The sequence below is a fragment of the Sus scrofa genome, chromosome 6 (genome assembly GCF_054392235.1).
Source record: "Sus scrofa isolate SSC_HxYL_T2T_F1_AM1 chromosome 6, Sscrofa_HxYL_maternal_Yorkshire_Landrace_v2.0, whole genome shotgun sequence".
Classification (NCBI taxonomy): domain Eukaryota; kingdom Metazoa; phylum Chordata; class Mammalia; order Artiodactyla; family Suidae; genus Sus; species Sus scrofa.
The window spans coordinates 35,091,383-35,118,053 of NC_139388.1; the positions used below are offsets into that span (position 1 = coordinate 35,091,383).

A 26,671-nucleotide genomic window follows, 5' to 3' on the forward strand; every position below is an offset into this window, starting at 1 on the left:
AGGTTATTTCCCCAGCTCGGTTCAGGTGTTCCTGGCTTTGTGTCTCCACGCAAGAATTGGATGGAGCTCTGTTTGGCTTCGCGGCCCCCTTCCTGACAGCGCCGTTTAATGGACGAACAGTTTGTCTTATTCCTCTGCCCGGGTTTCTTCACATTGTGTCGGGTTATCAGCCCTCCCCTGCAGATCATATTACAGCTTGTGCCGGGGCTGGACCCTCAGCAGGGTTCACTCTAAAGCAGATCCTTATCGTTACTTCAGTGATAAATAGAGAGGCGCTGGGAGCCCACGGTCGGGTTATTTATGTAGCTTCTCTGTGGATCATGTTTTATACAGCCAGGCCTTCACGTCAGGCCTCTCCCCTCTCCCCATCCAGCTTAGGTTGCATTCAGGAACTAAACACCCACAGCCCCTTAAATAATGTTAACTTAATAGCTGACGTTTTTATGAAATAAGTCTGTGTGGAAGAGGCAGAAGTGGGATGATGCAGACACAGCGCTGGAGCTGGGTTTCAGTGTGTGTGTGTGTGTGTGTGTGTGTGTGTGTGTGTGGTAAAGGGGAGTTGAGAGGATTTTGCAGGTTTATTCCAAACCCATGGAGAATGCTTTGCTTTCGGGGGAAGTCTCTCTTGGAAGTCTATGGTTTTTAAAAGGAAACACGAAAAAGAGTTGGAATTAAACGATGCATAATGCTTCTTGGGGAGGTGGGCAAATGATGGATGAGACGTCTTTCATGGAAGTGGGGGGGGGTGTGTGGTTGGCGGGGGTCGTTCTCTCTGTGAAGTATCTTGGACCAAACCATCCGGATGGGGGTTGGGGTCGGGTTGGAGGGTATGGGTGGCCTCTGGTGGCACCTTATTTCCATCCTGTTCCTCAAATCCAAACTTTGGACATTTTCCTCAACTGGAGCTACACACACAATTCTCCGTGTGTGTGTGTGTGTGTGTGTGTGTGTATTGGGTATGTTAAATGCGTGATTTTGCCAAAAGTCACCATCCGCTGTAGCCAGCTTATTTGGGGGGAACCATCTTAGGGCATTTCTTCCTTTTTGAAAACACCAGCAGCCTCAGATTTGGAAGGAGCATCAACAGCTTTCAACTGTCAAGTCCACCGGGGACATCTGGGGGCACAAGGTCACCTTCAGAGCCCCCACCCCCGCCAGATAGAATTTGAAGAAAGAGGTAGAGTCTTGTTTTCAATAGCCCCCAACCTGAATTGTACCTTCCAGTGGAGGCAGGAAGAATAGCCTTTTGATGAATTCCACAGTCGGAATGCAAATTCTCTCCCATCTCCTGGATACCTGGGCCTGCCCCATTTCTCTTTGCTGTATTCTGCTTAGCTCTTGCACAGAATGGCAAAAACAAAGAGTCTTTCTGCAAAAGAAAAAGAAGAGGAAAGAGTGAATTTTGTACCCTCTTCTGAGCCCTCCCCAAATCCCCGCTCCGGGGCCTCAGCAGGCAGCAGGGTGCACGACGCATGTGGTGGCTCTTGCTGTGTGTTGCTAACCACCAAAAGGATGACACCATTCCTGGAGTCAGGCCTTCAACCCAGCAGCTGGGGCAGACTTGGCAGTGCTTCCCAGGCTGGGCATCTGGGAAAAGGCCCGGGAGCGAGGACATCCTGATTGCACTTTCAATGAAACGCCTCCTGGCTGACTCAGAAATGCAGGATGAACTTTGGACAGGGACGGCTTTAGTAGCCCTCTTGCTGAGTCATAAAGCCTGGCTGTGAGGATCTCTGCCTCGAAACATCCACATGCTGCCAGATTGGAGTCAGAAAAGACTTCCCCCGAAGGGAAGGGAGCACCAGAGGCACCAGGATGGTACAAAGGCAGCTCAGAGGTCTGGAAGTTTTAGAGAAGCCGGGGTGCCATTCAGGGTCAATCCTTAAAGACACGGGACAGGCACAAAGGTAAGGCTCTGATGTGGGACAGTTGTGTGCCTGGCCCAGCAACTAGAAGATTCTTCACCAGCAGATGCAAATAGTATATACAGGATGGATCAGCAACAAGTCCAGCACAGGGAATTCTATTCAATCCCCTGTGATAAACTGCAATGGAAAAGAATATGAAGAGAATATGTATATGTATATATATATATGTATCACTTTGCTGTATGATAGAAATAAACACAACATTGTAAATCAATTATACTTGAATAAAATCTTTTTTATTTTTAATTTTTTGCTTTTTAGGGACATACCCACGGCACATGGAAGTTCCCAGGCTAGGGGTCAAAGGAGAGCTGTAGCTGCTGGCCTACACCACAGCCACAGCAATGCCAGATCCGAGCTGCCTCTGTGACCTACACTGCTAATGTGGAACCTTAACCCACTGAGCAAGACCAGGGATCAAACCCATGTCCTTATGGATACTAGCTGATTTCTAAACTTTTTAAAATGATGGTGGTTATGGACACTGAAAAGATTTGATCAAGAGTTATCAAGAAACACATTCCTTCACTATGGATGACTTATATTTAGTGACTCCTATATAAGTACTGACTTGTGCCAGGCACCGCTCTGAGCATTTTAAAAGGGTTAATTTAGGGAGTTGCCGTCATGGCTCAGTGGAAACTAATCTGACTGGTATCCATGAGGATGGAGATTCAATCCCTGGCCTTGCTAGTGGGTTGGGAATCTGGTGTTGCCATGAGCTGTGGTGTAGGGCGCAGACAAGGCTCAGATCCTGCATTGCTGTGGGATCCTGTGTTGCTGTGGTTGTGGTGTAGGTTGGCAGCAATAGCTCCAATTCGACCCCTAGCCTGGGAACCTCCATATGCTGCGGGTGTGTCCCTAAAAAGCAGAAAAAAAAAAAGAATAAAAAGGGGGTACTTTCTTTGGGCTTCATCACAACCTTATCTGTTTGACGGATCTGGCAACCATGCCCTTGAGAGGTTCAGCAACTTCCCTGAGCTCACATAACTTCCACATGGGACTCAAACCCAGGTGGCCTGGCTCAGGTCCGTGAAACTCTTGGAGACCCCGGCAGCCAAGCACAGATCCATCACTCCTGGGCTTTCCGCCTTCACAGGGGCCGTGTTTAAGAATGATACCCCGAGGCAGGCCTCTGCTGTCGTTTGCAGGGTTCGCCCCCATCCCTGCTGCCTTAAATCTGTAATTCTCCTCCCTGACCACTCCCTTCTTTGATCTGAAATGTCCATGGAGCATTTATGGCTTGTCTTTCTAGTTGTGTCTATCGGCTGGATTAGATTACTGCTCTCCTATCGTGCCCCATCTCTTGTATTTTGGGTCATCACTTCCCATCTGCTTCCCTGGTGACTCTGTTTTATGTATCTGCTTCTAAGTGTGCACACTCAGCTCTAGGATCCCCTCATGTACCTGCCTGCTCATGATCCCCTGCAGTCTCCAGCCTCCATCACCAGCCTGTAGATAGCATCACGGCCACTGTCTTGGAGGCAATAGGTACTCAGGGAATGTTTGTTGAATGAAGGCATGAGTGAATAAATAACAGATAAACAAACTAGGCCTTGCCAATGGCCAAAGACCTACACCTGGTCTCCTATGGTACCCTCCCACTTGACACAATTATCCCAACACATTAATACCCGAAAGAAGCTGGAGCTAGGAGGTCATTACTTAGGGTAGAAAAGTGAAGAAGTTAAAAGCAGCTCTTTCCTGGCATCCCCAAATGTGATTTCAGCACAGAGGGTTGAAACTCATCCCAGCTGGAAGGATTCCATCCTTGACCTCTTTCTAAAAACCATCAAGCTAGGACTACCTGTAGTGGCACAGCAGAAATGAATCTGACTAGGAACCATGAGGTTGTGGGTTTGATCCCTGACCTCGCTCGGTGGGTTAAGGAGCCGGCGTTACTGTGAGCTGTGGTGTAGGTTGAAGATGCAGCTCGGATTTGGTGTTGCTATGGCTGTGGTGCAGGCCAGTAGCTACAGCTCCGATTCAACCCCTAGCCTGGAACCTCCCTATGCTGCAGAGTGTGGCCCTAAAAAGACAAAAAGACAAAAAAATAATAATAATAAAATAAATAAATAAATAAAAACCATCAGGCCAACACTTGTGGGGAAAAAAAATGCTGGAAAAATAATGTTAAAAGAAATGAACAAAGGGGAGTTCCTGTTGTGGCTCAGTAGATACAAAGGATGCAGTTTCGATTCCTGGTCTCACTCAGTGGGTTGGGGATCTGGCATTGCCATGAGCTCTGGTGTAGGTTGCAGATGTGGCTCGGATCCCACATCGCGTGGCTGTGGGGTAGGCTGGCAGCTATAGCTCTGACTGACTCCTAGCCTGGGAACTTCCATATGCTCCGGGTGTGGCCCTAAAAAGACAAAAAAAAAAAAAAAAAAAAAAGAAAGAAAGAAAGAGAAAGAAAAAGAAATGAACAGAGTATAGGAATCTTCTTACAGTCACCTAACCATGGCATCTGTCTATGGCCAACATCTAGAAAGGAAGATGAAAAAATTAAAATGGTGTATTATTTCAAGTATGGGGCTCTGCACTTTTATCAAATGCCTACTGATGATTGTTGTTATTGTTTGTGTGTGCATGTGTGTATGCACACGTGGAGAATAACAGGATGTGAAAGCAACATCTGTACCACCATCCAAGGGAATTTTGCACCAAGCTCTCAAATCATCCTGGCCTGTTCTTCACAACTAAGCTGCTCTCTGATTAAATTGTCCTGGTGGTTGCCCAAGTCCTAACCTCACAATGAGAGGGGGTGGACAGCACCACGTCAATACAGTTGCTATAACTGGGTCAGCATTGCACGTTGGACTCAAGGTGAGTGTCCTCTGATGACACAGGGAAGGTATTTGACATTTCAAGGGCAGCTGAGTCAACATTGCCTCTGACTCTTACGAACATATTAAAATGATTGCAATAGAGGAAAGATAAACCTATTTCAACAACATCAAAAAAAAAAAAAAAAGAAAAAACTATGAGCTTTTTCCAGTCAATTTAGTCACATGAATCCTAGACATGTGCAAGTAATAGTCAATGAGCAGAGTTTGGTATTATTTATTTTTGCTTAAAATAGAGGCCAACTTTGCTCATCAAAAATGTTCAGTAATATTTGATGGATGAATGAGGTCATGAATATGAATTTGGGAATATCTTTTTAACTTGACATTTAATTATGTTTGTATACCAGCAGGGTTGCTATCTAGACAATAAAAAAACAGGAGTTTTTGTTTTATAGGATAAATATTTTAACATGTCCAGATGAAGCGCTTGAGCTAAGGCTGGTAAGTGTGAGTATTTGATTCAAGAGGTTATCTCAAGAAACACTAGTAGAAAAAGGGGGGATGAAAGAAAAAGCTAATTTAGAGGCATTGATGAGCGGGCTTCCTCTGTGGACAACTGGAGTCAACATCTACTTGGGAAAATAAATCTTGGGGTGACATATGTCGGGGCAAGAATGGCGAGGTACCAACTCCCATTCATCACTAGTTGAAAGCTGCTTCTTTACGAACCAACATCTGCTCCAGCTGCTCTCATTGCCAGAAGAAACCTTTGGTAGATAGTCTGAGATGCTACAAGTAAAAATCTTCAGCAGGCATTGTGAGTGTCAAGGTTACATGGGCAGGGCACAGACTGTATCTGCTATAAGTAAGCATATTAAATAATTCACTACTACTTCTTTGGCTGTCCACAAGAGAAAGGCCTCCTATGCTTTATCTCTAACCTCAGCATGGAAAGCCATCAGTTCCCTCTGTCAGTCAATTCCAAACATCATAGCTAATGTAGCCTACCACCCAGGAGATAATCAATCAATATTTTTCAAATAAACAAGTAACATATCAGTCAAGGCCCGATGCAAGTCTCCCTTCTTTCAAGAAATACTCTCCTAGGTCCCAGGACATTTTGCACTTCAATCAAACTCTCAATCCCACTCCTGGGCCTATGTCCACAGAAAATTCCAAATAAAAAAGGTACATGAACCACAATGTTCATAGCAGCATTATTTACCATAGCCAAGACATGGAAGCAACTTAAATATCCATCAACAGATAAATGGATAAAGACGATATGGTACAATATACAGTGGAATACTATACAACCATGACAAGAGTGAAACAATTCCATTTAGAGCAACATGGATGCCACTAGAGAATATCTCAGCCATTAATTTCTCATGGAAGACTTCACTGACCATCCTGCCTAAGTCAAACCTTATTACAGACTGTAGCACCCTACCCCTCTTCTCTACCTTTGTCAGAGTTCTTTTTTTTTTTGTCTTTTTGCCTTTTCTAGGGCTGCTCCCGCAGCATATGAAGGTTCCCAGGCTAGGGGTCCAATCGGAGCTCTTGCCGCCGGCCTACACCAGAGCAGCAACGTGGGATCCGAGCCACATCTGCAACCTACACCACAGCTCATGGCAATGCCGGATCCTTAACCCACTGAGCAAGGCCTGGGACCAAACCCACAAACTCATGGTTGGTTTCCAGTTGGATTCGTTAACCACTGAGCCATGACGGGAACTCCTCAGAGTTCTATTTTTATGTTGCTAAAAATAGGCCAGAGGCTGGGCTTTCCATCTTTTGCACACCTGACGTGGTGTAGTTTGACTAATGGATGAACAGAAGGTAGTAGATCCACACAGCAGAATATTATTCAGTCTTAAAAAAGAAATGCTGATACTTGCTTCAGTGCGGATGAAGCTTTTTTTTGTTTTTGTCTTTTTCTAGGGCCGCACCCACGGCATATGGAGGGTCGCAGGTTAGGGGTCTAATTGGAGTTGTAGCCGCCAGGCTACACCAGAGCCACATCAGCTCAGGATCCGAGCCACGTCTGCGACCTACACCACAGCTTACTGACATGCCAGATCCTTAACCCACTGAGGGAGGCCAGGGATCAAACCCGCAACCTCATGGTTCCTAGTCAGATTCGTGAACCACTGCGCCACGACGGGAACTCCTCCATGTGGATGAACCTTAAAAATGTAATGTTAAGTGAAAGCAGACAATACAGAAGGTCATATACTGTGTGAGTCCATTTATCTGAAATACCTAGAATCAGCCCATTTAATGGAGACTTAAAACACATTCCTGGTTTCCAGGGACTGGGAGGAGGGGGGAATGAGAGTAATTACTAATGGGTACAGGATTTCCTTTTGAGGTGAAGAAAAAAGTTCTGGAATTAGGGGTAAAGTTTGCCCAATGCTGTAAATGTAGTTAATGTTACTGAATTGTACACTTACAGTTAAAAGAGTAAATTTGATGTCATTAGTATTTTATTACTATTTTGCTAGCCTATAAAAGGAAAGGTGGGCACCTTGCCTCAAGGCAAGGATGCCTCTGGGGCATGACACAGGCTCTGCAGTGTCCCACGGATCAAGCCCACTTTCAACCTTACCTAGGACAACATCCCTGGCGGGCATTCTCCTCTCCCCTCTCCCCTCCCTTGCTGCCTGACAAAGTTCATCTGCAACCCCTCCTTCCAGGACATCTTAATTTCTGTGTCCGGCTCTGCTTCTGTAGACCTAAAACAACCAATGAACCTGGGAATAAAATGCAAGTGTAAATAAAGATTTGAAATGCCCAGGCCCTCATAGCTAGGAGCTGGGATGCAGACCTGCCTGGGTTTTAGTCCAAAGTCCACTCTCCCGCCTTCCTGCTGCCTTCTCTAATGAGCTCACCAAAGAACATCCCACCTTCTCAGGTCAGAACAGGGGGGGCCAGGCCATGTTCCCATAAGGACCGTCGCTCTCCCTCTTTTCCTGCCTTCTTTGAATGTCTGCACCTCAGACTAAATAGGAAGCCTGTATAATTGGTTCTTTCCCTGCAACCTCAAACCTCATATAATTTAAAAAAATAACATGAGAACGGCCCATCTCGCTAACCCTTCCAAGTAACAGAGAAGTTACTGTATGTAGGAAGCCAGCTGTCCAGGCTGACATCGCCAAAGAGTCTCCGAGCATATAGAAAGACTGCATTGAACTCATTTCTCCTTGTGAAGACATGAATACTATTCCATCACTGAGCAGCTGAAACCCTCCATAAATCTCTATTTAAAGGCAAATTTATAAATGCCTAAGTGTAGCCATAAGAATGGTATTGTAATTTTTACTGAACATGCTGGGAACAGTGGATTATTTATAGCATCATGTTCAATGTTAAACATTTCTGGACACCAATGATAAACTCTTAGAGAGAAGTTAATAGAGATATATAACCATAGAAGTAAAATCTAACATAGGAGAATTACGGTGAGGACAGAACCAAATTAGCAATAATTTGTACTTTCTTTGTAGATGATGTCTAGGCTGACACACGAGAAGGAAGATGAAGAATTTTCCAGTAAATGCAACTAGTAGTCAGAAATAATCAAGGCTGTTCCCATTCCTCATCCACTTTCACAGCTAGATATGAAAGAAGTGTCTTTGGCAGCTATGGCTATGTAACAAACAGCCACAAAATCTCAATGGCACATAAAAATAAGCTTTATGTCTCACTCAGGCATCTGGTTCGTCTGGAGTTTGGCTCCTCTTGTCTAAATCTGGCTGGGCATGGCTCCAAGTGGCAGGTCAGGTATGCCCTCCATGGGAGTTACGCTCCTGGGGTCAGCAAGCATCAAATGCAAGTTCTTCTCATGGTCATGGCAGCAGCGCAAGAGAACAAACCCGGACACACTGGCACATTTCAAACCTCCGGATGTATCTCATCGACCAGTGTCCCACTGGCCAAAGTAAATTCTACAGTCCATCCCGGCATCAAGGGGAAGATATTTCCTTCCCATCACAAGGACAAAGCACGACTGTAGATATTCCATTCCAGAGGTAGGAGGAAGTAGGACAAATAAATCTGTCCCGGAGGACCTGAGTTACACAAATAGTTCTATAGCTTTTTTCTGCAGACTCAGAGAATAAGAGGAAAAAAAAAATTACTAGCAGGAGTTTTTGCCTACACAGTTCTGACAACAATAGCAATTTCTCAACTCCTCCTCCCCTCTCTCTAGAGTTTAGTTAGGGCTGATCTCTTTCTGTCTCTAGAAAAGAATAAGAGACCTAGGATTGGCTAATCAGAGTAACTCATAGACTTGGCTGCTCTCTCGGTTCAGGGATAGTCATGTGACCTAAGACAAGCCAGTAAAGGCCAAGCCTTTCTCTTCTACAAGAGAAAACAAACAAAACAAAACAAACAAACAAACAACAAAAAAACTCCTTCTGCTCATGCAGAGCATGTTAAAGTTTGCTCTCAATTTCTATCATCCGCTCTCTCAGAAGAGGCCTTTCTTTTGTCCTGACATCAGTTTTTCCAGGCCTTTGTCCAGCTCTTCAACTATATAGAGGTCACTGTCTGAGAGAAGCTTCAGCTTGGACCGCCTGTCTGGGTTGTGCTCTAACTCCCAATCATTGACTGTGTTGTTTAAGTCTTGCCTCAGACTTAAAGCATCAGAAAAATCATTTCAAGAAACATCAGCATGATAATATCACTATAGTTAATTTAACATGTTTTAATCTTTTAAAATATCACTCATTTAAAGGCAAACCAGAAATATTTTTAAAAATTCACCAAAAACTTGGAGTTCCCGTCGTGGCACAGTGATCAACGAATCCGACTAGGAACCATGAGGTTTCGGGTTCAAACCCTGGGTTAAGGATCAGTGGGTTAAGGATCCAATGTTGCCGTGAGCTGTGTTGTAGGTTGCAGACGTGGCTCAGATCCTGTGTTGCTGTGACTGTGGTGTAGGCTGGCAGCTGTAGCTCCAAGTGGACCCCTAGCCTAGGAACCTCCACATGCCATGGGTGCAGCCCTAAAAAGCAAAAAAAAAAAAAAAAAAAAAAAAAAAAAAATCATCAAGAACAAACAAGAAAGGAAATTCCAAAAAATAAATTAAGTGTATAAGTACAATATTATTAGTATTCAACAAATGTTGGACGTAGAATAAGAAATGTGAGTAAATATAATTTACAAATTGATAAGAAGGTTGAGTATTTTTCTGTAATCTACTGTCCTGCTTCTCCAATGGATTATGAATTTATCATGGTTTTCTGCATGATGCTCTGGAATGTATCCTTTAGTCCTAAAACCCCAGGGCAGATAAACATTTTAGGTGCTTAAAAAAAGCACATTTAGAAAATGATGTTCTTGAAGGCCCGTGGGAAGAAATTGACACCATTCTTTCCACTTTCATTAAAGAATTAACTTTGCTCCATCTCCTAAATGGCAGGACATGCAACAACAAATGCAACTACTGAAGCATGATTTGTTTTCCTTCAGTCACTTGATGGGAAGGATTTTGGTTTCTGCCATATGTGATGCAGGCTCCCGTCAAAAATCTCAGTTTCTGGATCCAGCTAGCGTAATATTCATCCCTAAGGCCTCCAGATGTGTGTAGTGAAGAGGTGAGAGGAGCAACGACTGGAGGGCAGTGGTGACAACTCTCTCCAATTGCCCCTGGCCCTTCCTAATTCGATGACGTCATGGTCTGAACGTGAAAGCCCAGTATCCAAAAATTGCAATTCTAAACCTGAACGCTTGATCTGCAGTCCAGCAACCAAGTTTGTTATCCAGACACAGGTGACTCAAGTCAGTATAAGCATGATTGTCACCATTGGTTGTCTTATTTCTATCAGTCATATTACGATGTCATAAACTCCTCCCCACTTCAGTGACCTGAAACAATAAATCAGGAATTATTTCTCATGCCTGGGAGGCAGCTGGTCCAGGCTATTGGGCTGCAAGTGGGTCTGCGCCAAAGTGTCTCATCCTCTCCTGACACCTGTGGGCTATTCCAGGCGTGTTCTTCTCATGGCTTTGGCAGAGGTGACAGGAAGCAAGTGGAAACAATGGGGCTTCTTAAATCCTGAGCTTGGACTTCACACTGTCATTTCTGTCTCATTTTATTGACCAGACTAAAGAAAGGAAGGCACATACCCAAACACAGAGAGCCAAAGGCAGGGAAATATACTTTGCCTTTTGTTGGAGGAACTTCAACATCATAGAGCAAAGACTATACAGAAAGAGAGAGGAGAGGAAACAGAGCTCTGGATTCAATCTCTCGCATAAATATGAGTTTTATATTTATTCATAGGTTTATCTGTTCACTCCTTCATTCATGCACGCAGTAAATATTTACTGAGCACAAATCATGTATTGGACCCAAGGAATACAAAAGGGTAAGACAGGTAAGATCCCTGCCCTCATGGAACTTGCATTTTCCTTAAAAGGACAAACCACAAACAGACAAACAGATGGTGAAAGCAAATCTGTCATCCTGTCAGTAAGACCCACTGACATAATTTTACTGTCAAGTTGCTCTTTTTACCGTATATTTCAATTTATTGTAAAAATGTATTTATTTATTGATTTGTCTTTTCGGGGCTGCACCCTCGGCATATGGAGTTTCCCAGGCTAGGTGTCTAATCAAAGCGGTAGCTGCTGGCCTATACCCCAGCCACAGCAATGTGGGATCTGAGCCGCGTCTGGGACCTACACCACAGCTCATGGCAATGCCGGATCCTTAACCCACTGAACAAGGCCAGGAATTGAACCTGTGTCCTCATGGATGCTAGTCAGATTCGTTTCTGCTGAGCCACGAAGGAAACTCCTATTTTTTTTTTATTTTAAGTAAATTAAGTAGTATAAGTGTAAATACCTAATAAGAGCAAAACAAAAGGAGATTATTCTCATTCAATACCCACTAAGGACCATGCCCTCTGCCAGGCATCTTACATCTTTTTCCCCATAAATCTTAGCAATGACATTGCAGCGATGATATTATCATATCTATTTTATAGATAATAAAACCAAAACTTAGAAGTTAAGCATCTTGTCCAATATCACAGTGTAAGAGCCAGGAAAAAACCCAGCTCTGTCATGCAACAAATTGTATGCTTTTCCCATTATATTTTCACTTGAGTGTTGTGTTTTGGAATGAAAGCTTATAATGAGTCGTGCAAACTCCCTGGGCCTTTTTTGACCCTTGGCCAGCGGTCGAACAAAGCAACTGAACTCATTCCTCAAGGATATTTTCAAAGGGTGTCCTGGGAGTCTGGATTCTGTACCCCTGCTACTTTCCTTCAAACACAAGTTCCTGGTGATGCCACCTGCCTCCAGGATCCAGGAAGAGCTGACCATTCAAGCCACGGTATTTATTTCTCAGGAGACTTCCCACCTCCGAATCCCATAAGCTTACCAAATTTCATTGGTTTCTGACTTTTCAAAAGGAAGTTCAAATAAAACTCGTAAGTCACCAAATATGAATTCAGTTCAGATCCGCATCTAGTGCTAAGCCAAAAGCAAACCTATTTATATTCCTGTAGCTTTACACTAAATTCCAAATAATCTTGTAAGTGAAGTGATACCTTTTTCACAAGCATCAGCTTTACACTCAGTGAGACCAGAAAACTTGTTACAATAGGGACAAACTCATGGAGGGAGCAGCTCATGGAAATCTCCGTTTTAATACGGGCTGTTTTGATTTTAATCCCAGTGCCTAGTGTATTGGATAATATTCGGTAGTCAGAGCTTACTATGGGCTGTTGTTCCCCCTTTACTAGGTGTCAGCCATGATCATTCCACTAAGGCAGCCCAGCCTCTGCCTTTACTCATTTAGGCCATCAGATGTTTTCAGGACAAAACTACTAGTTCCCCAAACAAAGTGAAGAGGACTAGGACTGGGCAAAGAATCCGGGGTGGGCGGGTGGGGGAGTCTTGATTATTTCTCCTGTGTCTAATCTATTTCAAAACCCTAAAGAATCACACTCATTCATGTCGAAGGGGTCTAAGGATGAAAAACAGATTTATCCTTGCTAAAACACACAAACACAGGGGGTTACACATCAGAATGCTGATGTGGTCCAGGAGAATTATTGCTTCACCTATTTAAACACAGATTTATTGAATATCTGCCTACTAACAGCCAGATGCCCTGCTAGGTACTGGAGACACAACAGAAAACAAAACACGTGTTGCCATTATCTTCATGGGGCTGGCATACTTGAAAAGGACAGGTATTCTTCAAATAGTCCTACAAATACAACTGTAGCATGGACATGGGCCACTACAGAAAGATGTGTGGTACCAGGAGTCTCTAAAAATAGAGTGATATGGCCCGATCTGGCAAGTCAGAGGTTTCCTGGAAAAAAAGGACCTTGAAGAGATAGAGAGAGAGGAAATATTCTAGGCAGAAAGACTAATATTGCAAACCCTATAAAAATTTTTTTTAGGGCAGCATCCATAGCATATGGAAGAGCCCAGACTAGGGGTCAAATTGGAGCTACAACTCCTAGGCTACACCACAGCCACCGCAACACTAGATCTGAGCCTCATCTTCAACCTACACCACAGCTCATGGCAACGCCGGATCCTTAACCCACTGATCAAGGCCAGGAATCGAACCTGCAACCTCACGGTTCCTAGTCGGATTCGTTTTTGCTGTACACCACAGGAACTCCACAAACGCTATTTTTTAAAAAAATAATCCTTGGTCATAATGGAGTATTGCCTAAAAGGCTCACCTGAGAATTATAAAAATTTCTAGGGCAGACCAGCAAACTTTTTCTGTAAAGGCCCAGAAAGTAAATATTTTCAGCTTTATTTTGAGACTGGTTCACATATAGTGTCTGTCACACATTCTTCTTTGTTGTTCAATCCATTAAAAATGGGGGAAAAAAGTCCTTAGCTCTAAAGTTATACAAAAACTTGAGATTTATTTGGCCCTAGTTTGTCAAGCCCCATTTGAGGAGAATCTACCTTTACCATATATTTTTTCACTATTGATTAGAGCCCAGACTCTGGGAAGTTAGAGTTAACTTGGAGATATTTTTGTCTGGGAGAGATGCAAATGCTTTCCGCTCATAGAAAAATGTAACCCAAAGATTATAGCATCATTGTCTTGGAGTCCATTAACCATTTTTTTATCTAAACTAGCAATCTTATTCCAACATTCTTCTTCCAGTACCTATAAATACTCAGTTTCTCAAATGCCCTTGGATCTAGCTCTACCATCTCAAGGGTCCCTTTATTAAGGAGCTAAATACATCTTTGCACCTGCTCATTTTGTATTTGTACGGATGTCTTGATTTTTAACTTCTTAAAATTATACTCTGACAGGTCCCATAGAAATAACGGGGTGATGTTTTGCACAGGAAAAAAAAAAAAACAGATCCGTGTGATTGAAGCAGAGAGAGCAAAGGGTGGAGTGTGTGATACAAAGGTGAGGCTACATGGATAGAGAGTGGCCTGACCATATAGGGCCTCGTTGGCATGTTGAGAATGTTTGTCTTCAACCCGAGCATTAGAAACTAGAAGTATGAATCATGTGCCTGTGTGTATGTGTTGTGTGGGCAGGGGGCATGTTGGCAAGTCACATGTTTCACCCACAGCATAGAAAACAAATTAGAGGGGTCCAGACAAGAGGTGAGTTGCAATCAGAGGGCTATTGCAATACTCCAGACAAGAAACTGGATAAAGGCTGGAGGATGAAGAAAATGGTCTAATCTGAGATATGAGGGCTCGGCTTCTAGAAGGTTCATAAGAGACAGACTGTCAAGGATCCTCAGCCACTGTTTCCATCTAGTTGAGCTTAATGTGACCCAAACGTGTTTTGATTGATTCACCATATGCAAAGTCACCATCGCAGAGATCAAAACACTTGAAGATCTAAGGACTGTGCATTCCCTCTTGGTGAATGTAATATATGCATAGGTATGGAAGCCGTGTTGTATTCGCAAGACTTCTTACTGAGTAGAAGGGGAGGACTTTTGAAGATTTAACATGTATTGGCATAAGATTAAGACTGCCAGAGATTTTCAATTTATACTGCTGATTATCATTCCAGAGGAACTGCAAGTCAAAATAGCCAGAGTTTATCTCTCCAGGGTTTGTATGTCTCCGTAGCGCTAGATGACACTCAAGGACTCTCCTGTCCAAGCGTCCACTGTTGATCAACCTCGTAGGAGTAACATCCTCTTTCTTGACATGTGTTCACATTCCCTTCAAGTTACCATCTCATTCTGTTGACCTGGAAGCTTTTTTGTCTCTTTCAGTTGACTTTCTCTATCTCTGCTCTGATTTCAGAAAGTGCTCTTACTTTCTTCATTTTCAGATCCTTGGGACCCCCTACCTGTGGCCCCCAAGTCCTACAGCACGTATTTCTAAGACTGTTCCAACTTAACAACACCGTCAGATCACACTGCGTTTTCCATGCATAATGTCCTTAACAAATTATGGAATGCCTCTAGTGGATAAAGTATATTTTAATGAATGAAGAGGTTAGTATTTCATAAACCCAAGAAAAATGGTAAACTGACTTCCACTATCAACAGTTTAAAATCAATTTGAAGGCATTTGGAAAGCATTTTAAAGAGCAACTAGGCATCAATAAAATTTAATTAATTGGTTCTATGGATGCACATGTAAATTGGGTGTTAATTATGCTAGCAATGCTCTTCCATTAAAAATTAAGCTCATGATTAGTAACTGTGAAAAACAAGCCGTCATTCTATAAACAAGTCTCATTCCCTTGCATTTGAACCCAACCTTTTGGTAATTAAATCATAACTCTACATTTACCCAGATGAAGCTCAGCCCTGATGGATGACTGGCGAGTTAGCAGAGTGATCTCCCCTTGGCTGTTCCATAAAAACAATTGATAACCGTGGAGATAAGTTATGTGTGGTTGAGCTGCCCTTTAATACAGAACTATTGAATTATTGAAAGTTCTTTCCTATCTAATTGACACCAAACAAAGGAATGGTTGACAATTGCGAGAGATAGAGTGAAGATTAGTGATCATTTCAGAGCTGATGACATTTGAAGATGGAAGGCCTAGAATAAGAGGTTATAAGCTGAAGAATCTAAGTCCTTTCTGTAACCCTTCTCCCCTCCCCCAAGATGATGAAGTGATGTAGTCTTTGCATTTGGAGATACAAATGCAATGAGGTGTGGGGTTTTTTGTTTTTGTTTTTGTTTTTGTTTTAAGATGTACTGTAGCTAGTCTAGCACCCTTTTGAGTTTCCCTAATTTATTTTTCTGAACATCTTGAGAGTCAAAATCTAATTTGGACCAGAGCTAGGATCAACTCCAATGGATGCTCCTCATTGACAGAGTTAGCACTACCTTTCAGAGCTGAAAATGGAATAAAATACTTGAAGCACTTTATGCACACCACTTGCTTTTCTTTTTCCCAACAGAGTTCTCCAAGGGAAATTGAGTCCATATGCTTCGGATCCATCTTCTCAAGAACCATCAAGGTACTGTTTTATTAGAGCTGTTTGATGGGGCATTTTATCTATTTCAATGAGCCCTTTGATGTCCCTATTCTGAGTTTTGGAAAATTGGGTTTGCAGGAAGGACAAAGATATGCACTCTCAGTCCCCACACCCAACAAGAAAAAAATGGAAATCCTTCCAAGACACAGACGTTAGGGCAACTGTTCCGGACTTCACTGCAATGACTAAATCACAATGCCTCGATAAGGAAAGGACACATCAGAAAAGCTTTAGCAACAGGAGTCTGCTTTAGATTGCTTTGGAGGGGATGTTCTCATTTGCGTCTGAGGCTGGGCTTTTCAGTCTATTTCTTCTTTCCACAATGCTATGGTGGAGGGTCAGATGGTGGAAGAGAGAGTCACGCGCAGAGGAAAATGCTTAAGGAAGGAAGAAACAGTGACATCCGGATGATTTTCAACTTCTGCATCTCACTATATTTTCTTTCTAGAGGTCTTCCATGAGACCCAGAAAACCTTTCATCGTGGACTTGGAGAGACCCTGCAGGCCATGCAAATTCAAATATTGGCCATCACTTAATTATATAACATGTGTAGAAACCTATTTTTGCTTCTGGGTAAAAACATCTATTTGAGAACATACATGTGTATATGTTCCTATGTAGTCGTGCTGCCAGTCATCACGTTGGAGAAGAAAAAAAAAAAACACCTCTACCTGCCTTTGTTGGGGTGCCCAGCCCATCACAGAGTTATCCCAGACATACTTTCTTCATCTGCTCACATTCTGTTGACCCCTTGCCTACAGAAACATGCAAGAGTCCGAGCAAAATATTTATGTCAAGAGTCAATCTGGAGTCATAAAGACCATTTGTGGCCACCTTCTTTAGTCCAAGTCTATTGTGTGAGCGCCTCCCATGTGGCCAGTTTTATCTTAGCTGCTGTGATGGGTGAAGAATGGGAGAGACCATCTCCATCTTCCAGCAGCGAGAGTGGGAGGGAAAACAAATGAGTGGTTAATCCTCTAACAGTCAGACGACTGTCTGGGAAAGTGATTTTCAAAATTGTGATAATGAAAGGTCATACTCACTCAACGTAGAGAAAGAAAAAATTTAAGGAGAAGATCAATAGATTAACGTGAAAATGTTACTAAAAACAAGGCCATGATGTGGGTAAGATTAGGGAAATGCCTAGGGCAGGACATTTAAGGGGGTCCATCCTGCACTTGTGGGACCCTGAGAGCAAGTGTCTCCTTAAACCTTGTACCCCTGGTGCCTCACTCTCTTTACCCTAATCCCACCACTATACTTCAGCTGTGACCCTCTGGCCTTTCCAAACTCTTCCCTAAAAGAATAGGATCAGTTTCTCCCCCACTGATATATGAGAATTATAGTCCTTGTTTGTATGGCAGACACTGGCTAATTAACCACCAAACCACTTCCTTTGTTCTCCTGGGCACCCAGATGGATTGATTTCCCAGCCTCCTTTGCAGTTAGATGTGTCCAGTGTCTGAGATCTAGCCATTGGAATGTAAGCAGAAGTGAATACATTCATTGCTTCTCGTCCTGGCTCATAAAATCACTTTCTGCAGATTTTCATTCTTGTCCCCCTCACCAATAAATGGAGAGGACTCCAAAAACATAGAGGAAGGAGGAGCTATGAGAGGGAAGGGGCTGGGCCCCTGAATGACTGCATGGAGGAGAGCTCTGGCCCCAGCACCCTGCCGTGGGATTCTGATATAAGCAAGGCATGTGCATTTATGTCTTAAACCACAAGTATTAGACAATAGTTTGCTGTGAGCAGTGAGTCTATCCTGAGTAGCCCCTTATATGATGACTGATTAAAGTGATAGGTTGTAGTGGGGTATTCCATTGTTCCAATGAGAACAAGCCTGACTTATTATAGGCAATATAGACATTTTTGAATAACCTGATTTGAGAGGTCTATGAAACCCCCTCACGTCCCAAACATCTTGCTAACTTGACTGCCATATCCTCTGAGACACCATAATGACAGTTATCACTTGGGAGTCAGGCGCTGTGGGTATTAAAACACCCCTGTTGGACTTTCCTGGGTGCTCAACAGGTTAAGGATCTGGCATTGTCACTCCCTTTGGCTCAGGTTCCATCCTTGGCCCGGGAGCTTCTGTACCTTTCTGTATGCCATGGGCATAACCAAAAAACCAAAAACCAGAAACCAAGCAATCAGAAAAACCAAAACCAAAAAAAAAAAAAAAACCACCTCTGAGATCTGACATGCTCTGCCCTGGCCTTCCTCTTGGGGTTTATGACAAGATTAAATGATATAATAAGCAGACAATTTATTTGTGACCATAAAGTGTACTTGGGGAGGAAGACGTTCTCAACCTTCCAGTCTAAGGTAACACATCAGCTTCTTTCCCTACAGACAAGAGAAGTGTGCTTGTGAATGGGGCATTAACGGAACCAGAGAGACCCATTAATTGGCAAAGAAGAAACCGAAGCACACACATGCCTGAGACTCTCCACCTGCATAATCTCACTTCATTCTCCCAACAAAGTCTTAGGAGGTGAGGTCAACTGTCACCCATTTTTTACAGCTGAAGCAACTGAGGCTTGGGAGAAGTTTGGGTAACTTTCCCAATAAATGTCCAATCCAGGATTTAAACCCTGGATCAGAATCTAGAGCCTGCCTCTTCCCCACCATGAGCTGCTGAGTCATGGCCTTCAGCCACTTAGGAGAGGAGCTAGAGAAAGGAGGTGGCGGCGGGGGGGAGGAGGAGAGAAAAGTCATCTGGGGAGGAGTGAGGAAAAAAATCTATCTGAGGGTCAGACAGTGCGCCAAGAGGGGAAGAATCCTCATGATGCCAAACCGAGGCAGGGAAAACAGTCTTGGGGTAGCTGGTTGTACTGGTTTCTGGGCAACCCCTCTGCTGATGGGAGAGTTTCTCTTCCTCCCTCAGGTCTGCTGCCCAAACCGAGGGGGGGACGACGTGTCCCCACTTTCCACCTGTTTCCACTGCAACTTGACGAGTCAGCCCCTGCTCCCCATGGCCCGGGGATGCTTCACCTCCCTCTGCGGCTCTGGTTCCCATAAGGTAGACTTAGAGCAGAGGGATGTCAATTGTGCTTGAACTGTTCAATCACCGCTGACATTTCGTTAACCACCCTATGAACTTCTCCAGCCCAGAGCAGCGGCGACGTGTGCCCTTGAAAACGGAACAGAAAACAACCTTATTGATTTTCCACTATCAACAAGAAAAAGACAATTGCTCTTGGCTGAGCGTGTTCGTAATGCATTTCACACCACCTCCTCCCGACATAGCGCTGGGCTTCTGGAAGCCTCTGCTGCTTTGGACGCTGTCTAATTAACCCCGTTGTGCCCGGACCATCTCGAGGCTTCCCAGGCCCTCGGTGGCAGGCAGCGTAAGTTGGATGCCTGAAGGGACAACCTGCTCTCTCTGGGAGTTGGGATTACTTAGAAATCATGGAGGAACTTGGCCTGGGGTGTGGGAAGTCAGGGGTGATGGGCTACAGGAATCTCTTCCAGTAAAATCATCTTCGAAAAGAGCACACCGTTTTGCTTTATGAAAAGCACTTGTGACCCAGGCTTATATATATACGTGCATGCTTTTTATCATATTATCTTCCGTCACGTTCTATCACAAGAGACTGGACATAGTTGCCTGTGCTATACAGGTCACTGTGCTGTACAGCAGAAATTGATACAACATTGTAAAGCAACTATAATTTTAAAAAATTAAAAAAAAAAGAAAGAAAAGCACTAGCAACATCTGGATGGGTTTTTGAAGACACATAAGCATGTATATACATTGACCAAATTGACTGATTGAATCAGATCATTTATTTTGTTTAGAGAATTTTACTGTGGACGCAACCATTCAGGGTTAGCCAAGGCCCATGATTCCATTTGAGAATCGTGATTCCGAATTACAAAACCTTCCTTTGTTTTTGTTTTTGTTTTTAATCTGGGTTACATCTCCGGCATGTCCAATAGCTCTAGTTTTGATCATTCCAAAAGCAAGAAGGAAATGTGAGGAGATACAAAAACCTCGAACGAGTCAGCCTGACCCTCTGGGATGACAGTAGTGTCAAAAGCAGTCAATATTTATGCCTAGCAACCTTGACAATATCCTTTTAATTAAAATCAATGGAGAAATAAAACATGCATTAGAATGCACTTGAGATCACTCACTTCATGAGACAAAAGACTCCGATACTATGCACAGTGTTGATTATGACCCACACGTGTCCCTCTGCTGGCCCTTCGCATCTGGATCTCTTCTTCCTTTTCTTCTTTCTTTTCTTTCTTTTAAATCTTTTTTTTAGGGCTGCACCTGCAGCATATGCAAGTCCCCAGGCTAGGGGGTTCAATGAGAGCTGCAGCTGCTGGCCTTCACCATAGCCACAGCAATGCAAGATCTGAGCCATGTCTGTGACCTACACCACAGCTCAGGGCAATGCCATATCCTTAACCCAATCCTTAATCCCTGAGTGAGGCCAGGGATTGAACCCTCATCCTTATGGACACTAGTTGGGTTTGTTACTGCTGAGCCATGATGGGAACTCCCGGCATCTCTTTTTTCAATGGTCTTTTTCATTCTGTGCTATTAAATTTTTGTTTTTGTTTTTTCACTTGGTACACTTTCTTGAAATATATATTAAACTATATCTCTTAAAAAGTCAGGATCATTGTACAACTATCAATGTAATAAAATTCATTGAGTAATTAAAAAAAGAAAATGCTGGAGGAAGCGATATTAGAATTGAATGTAAATGAGGTCATAGAAGAAATTGCTGACTTGAGGAAGGTTTATATGCCACTGCTTGAGAAATTGTAGATTTGACCTAGAGGAACTTAGTGAAGGCAAACTTCTGTGATAATTTGTATGGAAAACGAATCTGAAAAAGAATGGATGTGTGTGTAACTGAATCACTCTGTTGTACAGCAGAAATTATCACAACATCGTAAGTCAAGTATATGGCAATAAAGCTTAAACAAAAAAAAGTTAGGGAAGGAGTTTCCATCGTGACTCAGTGGAAACGAATCTGTCTAGCATCCATGAGGACGCAGGTTTGACCTGTGGCCTTGCTCAAAGGGTTAGAGATCCAGTGTTGCTGTGAGCTGTGGTGTAGGTCGCAGATGCAGCTTGGATTCCAAGTGGCTGTGGCTGTGGCTGTCGCATAGGCCAGCAGATGCAGCTCTGGATTCAACCCCTAGCCTGAGAAACTCCATATGCCACGGCTGCGGCCCTAAAAAGACAAAAAAAAAAAAAAAAAAAAAAGCAGGCAATACGTTCATCAGGTCAAACGATAACCTAGATTTGATGGGGAAGTTGAAAACACAGAGGATTGGACCCCAGAGATAAGAAGATTGATGTGGCGGGGGGTGGGGGGGGTGGGGTTTGGGCTCAAGCCAGCCATATGACCTCAAGGGCGTCATAGGCACTCTCCTTGAGTCGCAGCCACACCTCTAAAATGAGATGATTCGACTCAATTCTAAACAGTTCTTTCCAGCTTCCTATGACTATTGCATTAACCAATGGTGTTAAGAATAACAGCTACTGCTGTTCAGTGAACATACCCCATGTCCAATGTCATCTTTGCCACACACCTGTGAGATAGGGTCCACAATTATTTCCATTTTAGGGATGAGGAAATTAAAGCTGGAGGGATGGAGTCACACCCCCCTCCCAATGTCCCCTTACTGGTCAGTGGCTGAAGCTGAGTGGATCCCAGGCCAAGGGCTTCACCATTGCACCACGCTGCTTCCTTGAGTCTATGCACAGTGGCAGGGGCTTAGGTCTGAGTGATGCCACTTGTTTGACTTCCACAGACTTTGCAGAGTCTTTTCTCTGCCTTGGTCCAGCAGGCAGGGGTTTCTCTCGAGCTCACCCAGCTGGGAGTAGATTCTCTTAACTTCCGGCCCTGTCGTTGGTTCTGGGATCACCAAATATGGGCCAGTATAGTTTCCTTATGCATCCAGATCTGATTGCAAAGACTCTCCTTCAGGCAGGCTTAGCAATGACAGGTTCAGTTGGCCCCAAAATAGACGGCAATTTAACACTGTCCTCTCAGCCCGGCCAGATTAAAACACCAGATATTGGCGCTTTATAAAATCCGAGCGTCAAGGAGGTATTTCTGTTTGTTTGCTTTTCTCATGCCGTGTGGCCCCTCTCAGCTTACAGACAGCCGCCTCCCTGGGGCTCCAAGGATGATGGTCATATTGTTAAAAGCTTCCCTTCCTTATCTCACTTCCTAATCTCCGCTGAGGGATTTGAGAGCCCTCGGCACGGGTTTTTCCTCTTCAAGGACCTGCTAGAGCTGGACTAATGAATGGAAAGGGCTTGGAGATAAGTTCCTGCAAAAATTATGGAATGTCCTAATCAGACGGGCAAGCTGAGGCTTGACCTTTGGGTCAAGAGGTCACTCTCAAATAATACGACGAATTCAACTCTTACTGTCATTTTTAGTTACTCCGAAAGGATGAGAAGAGAGGTTAAAATAGACCCTAAAGGGCCAGGGGACGCCGGAGTTTCTGCCACGGAGGCGATCGGGGAGAGAACATGCTTCCTGTATTCACTCCCCAGGTTTTCAAGATCCAGCTGTGCTTTAAGTCGTTCTTACCTTGTCCGCCTCTGTTACTGGAAAACTTTTCACCGGCTCCCTCATTCATGGTTTCCTGTTGCTGGCTCTGTTGTCACTGGGCCTTTTTCACTGTCGTCATCAAACTCACTGTTTTTTTTCCTCACCTAGTATGTGCCCCTCAACCCCCAAATTCCTGTTCATTTGTAAGAACTTATTGTAGGAGTTCCCGTCGTGGCGCAGTGGTTAACGAATCCGACTAGGAACCATGAGGTTGCGGGTTCGGTCCCTGCCCTTGCTCAGTGGGTTAACGATCTGGCGTTGCCGTGAGCTGTGGTGTAGGTTGCAGACACGGCTCGGATCCCGCATTGCTGTGGCTCTGGCATAGGCCGGTGGCTACAGCTCCGATTTGACCCCTAGCCTGGGAACCTCCATATGCCGCGGGATCGGCCCAAGAAATAGCAACAACAACAAAAGACAAAAGACAAAAAAAAAAAAAAAAAAAAAAAGAACTTATTGTAATTAGGACATATTTGAAATATATTTTTGTAAAGTTGGATAATTTTCTCCTTCAGGGAAGATAGCATAGACATATCATTCTCTATTCCTCCTGCTCAGTACAACTGAAAACAAAACAAAACATTAGACATTCTATATAAAACCAATAGAAGGGACCTAGATGGGAAAAGAATCTGTAAAGGAATGGTTATCTGCATATGTATAATTTCCATGTTGCGGCTCACCTGAAACTAACAGGACATTGTAAAGCAACTATACTCCAGGAAAATTTAATGAGAAAACAAAACAAAACAAAAAAGCAGAAAAACAGGAGTTCCCACTTTGGCGCAATAGGATCGGTAGCGTCTCTGCAGCATCTCAGGGCATAGGTTCGATCCCTGGTCTGGCACAGTGGGTTAAAGGATCTGGCATGATGCAGCTGCGGCATAGGTCGCAACTGCGGTTTAGATCGTATCCCTGGCCCAGGAACTCCATATGTCATGGGGCAGCTAAAAATCAAAAACAAAAATAGCATAAGAAGACTGCAAACGGTGAAGAAAAGGAGGCAACTTGGCTAGAGACTTTGGGACCCAGGGAACAACATGGGGGTGGGTTCTTGGCCCTTTCTGGTTGCCTCGTACGTCCCAGCCTTGAAGCTGGAGAAGCTGGCTCATTTGAATCATCAATGGTACAGATCAAAAAAACTTGCTCACTCCAGCCAAGGGACCAGGAAAGGGTAGCCCGGAAGACAGAAAATCTTTTAGACAATAACCACTCTGCCCCAGCCAAATGCTAAAGAAAAACAAAACCATGGTCTTCCCCACCCAGCAAAGGCCAAATGGGGAGCTTAGGTGGTTGGAATGAGGCACCCCAAGACACCTGCAGGGGTGGTGTCAAAGAAGTCAGAGAATACCACTTAGGGAGCCAGGACTTTCATCCTTGTCAGGTAGTAATGAACAGTCCCCTCTTTGCTCCACCAAAATATCAGCGGAGAACCAAACAGAGTGCCTTGTTGCAACTTGTTTACTCAGTAGCAATAAGGCGCCCTCCCCCACTCCCTGCTGGGATGGTATCAAAAAAGATCTAGTGGAGAGTCAGGACATCAACCACTGCAGGGCTGCTGTAAGAGGGCCAGCCTGCTCCATGGTGGTGTCAGTGGAGACAGTGTCAGTGAAGATCTAGTAAGGACATAGAAACAGCATAAATGTCCATCAACAGAGGAATGGATTAAGAAGATGCAGCATATATATGCAATGGAGTACTATGCAGCCATAAAAAAGAACAAAATAATGCCATTTGTAGCAACATGGATGGAACTAGAGATTCTCATACTAAGTGAAGTAAGTCAGAAAGAGAAAGAAAAACACCGTATGAGATCACTTATATCTGGAATCTAATATATGGCACCAATGAACCTTTCCACAGAAAAGAAACTCATGGACTTGGAGAACAGACTTGTGGTTGCCAGGGGTGAAGGGTGAGGGAGTGGGATGAACTGGAAATTAGGGGTTCATAGATGTAAACTACGGCATTTGGAATAGGTAAGCAATGAGATCCTGCTGTATAGCACAGAGAACTATATCTAGTCACTTGTGATGGCACATTATGGAGGATAATGTGAGAAAAAGAATATATATATGTATGACTGCGTAACTTTGCTGTATAGTAGAAATCGACAGAACACTGCAAATCAACTATAATGGAAAAAATTAAAATCATAAAATAAAATAAAATAAAATAAAATGCTATAGAAGAGAGACTCAAAACATTACAGATAAACCAAAATGGAATTCTATTTAAAAAAAAAAAAAGCTTAAATAACCCACAACAAGGCAAGAAAAAGAAAGTGGAGAAATAAAAACAGAGAGAATAAACAGAAACAAGAAATGAAATGGTAGACAAGGCTTAACATATCAATAATGCCACTAACTGCAAGTGGTCTCTATATCAAGTAAAAGAGACTAGAAAAGCAGATAAAAAATGTGATCAAACTCTACACTGTTTATAAGAACTGACTTCAATTGTAATGCTATACTGAAGGTAAAAACATGGGGGATATTACAGAAATATTAAAACAAAATGGAGAAAGAATGCTACCTTAATATCGAATAAAGTTCAGAACAAAGAAATCATTAGACAGAGAGGTATACCATATAATGATAAAAGGGACAATTCTCCAAGGTGACATAGCAATCCTATATGTGTATTTACCCCACAACAGCGCTGCAAAACACTTGGAACATATCTGAGAGGACTCAAAGGAGAGACATAGAAATAGTTGGAGGAGTTCCCTTCATGGCTCAGAGGTTAACAAACCCAACTAAGATCCATGATGATGTGGGTTCAATCGATGGCCTCGATCAGTGGATTAAGGATCTGGTGTTGCTGTAAGCTGTGGTGCAGGCTGAAGACGTGGCTTGGCTCTGGCATTGCTGTGGCTCTGGGGTAGGCCAGCAGCTGCAGCTCTGATTCGACCCCTAGCCTGGGAACTTCCATATGCCAAGGGTGCGGCCCTAAAAAGCAAAATAAATAAATAAATAAATAAAATAAGAGATTTCAGCATCTCTCCGTCTCAACAATTGATACGTCAACTAGTCAGAAAATCAGCAGACACAGTACACCTCAGTCACAGTATCGACAAGCATTTATAGACCACTCTAGCAGAATATATATTCTTTTCAAGTGTCTTTGAAACATATAGCAAGATGGACCTTATCCTGGATCATTAAAAAAGAAAAACAAAACAAAACAAATACTCTACAAATTCTTAAAAATTGAAATTGTATAATATATGATGTCTTCTCCAACCATAATGGAGTCAAATTGGAAATCAATAACAGGAAGATAAAAGAAAAATCTGTAAACATTTGGAAACTAAATGACATACTTCTTTTTTTTTTTTTTTTTGTCTTTTTGCCTTTTCTAGGGCTGCTCCTACGGCATACGGAGATTCCCAGGCTAGGGGTCCAATCGGAGCTAGCAACAGCAACGCAGGATCCGAGTCACGTCTGCAACCTACACCACAGCTCACGGCAAAGCCGGATCCTTAACCCACTGAGCAAGGCCAGGGATCGAACCTGAAACCTCATGGTTCCTAGTCAGATTCGTTAACCACTGCGCCACGATGGGAACTTCTAAATGACATACTTCTAAATAGTCCATGAATCAAAAAGTAAGTCTCCAAGGAAATGAAAATACATTGAACTGAATGAAAATAAAAATTGAATGTATAAAATTTTGTGGCAAACAGTTAAAGCTTTTGTGAGAGCAAAATTTATGGCGCTAATTGCATATGTTAGCAAAAAGGAAAAATCACAAATAAATGATATAAGCTCCCACTTCAAGAATCTACAGAAAGAAAAGCTGACTAAACCCAAAGCAGCATAATGAAAGCAATAATAAAGATAAGAGCAAAAATCAATGAAATTAGAAACAGAAAAATAC

At 43.2% G+C, this 26,671-nt stretch overlaps 1 long non-coding RNA gene across 2 annotated transcripts in view; it reads right to left on the minus strand.

The window, feature by feature from the left end:
- LOC110260961 (uncharacterized) overlaps positions 1–8,588 on the minus strand; it is a 47,491-nt gene extending 38,903 nt beyond the window's left edge. For both annotated transcript variants that reach the window (XR_002344610.2, XR_014805902.1), the window contains exons 1-2: positions 8,428–8,588; positions 1,218–1,369 (exon numbers count right to left, since the gene is read on the minus strand). This is a non-coding gene — a long non-coding RNA (uncharacterized LOC110260961). The remainder of the gene's footprint in view (positions 1–1,217; positions 1,370–8,427) is intronic.
- Between the last annotated feature and the right edge of the window lie 18,083 nt (positions 8,589–26,671).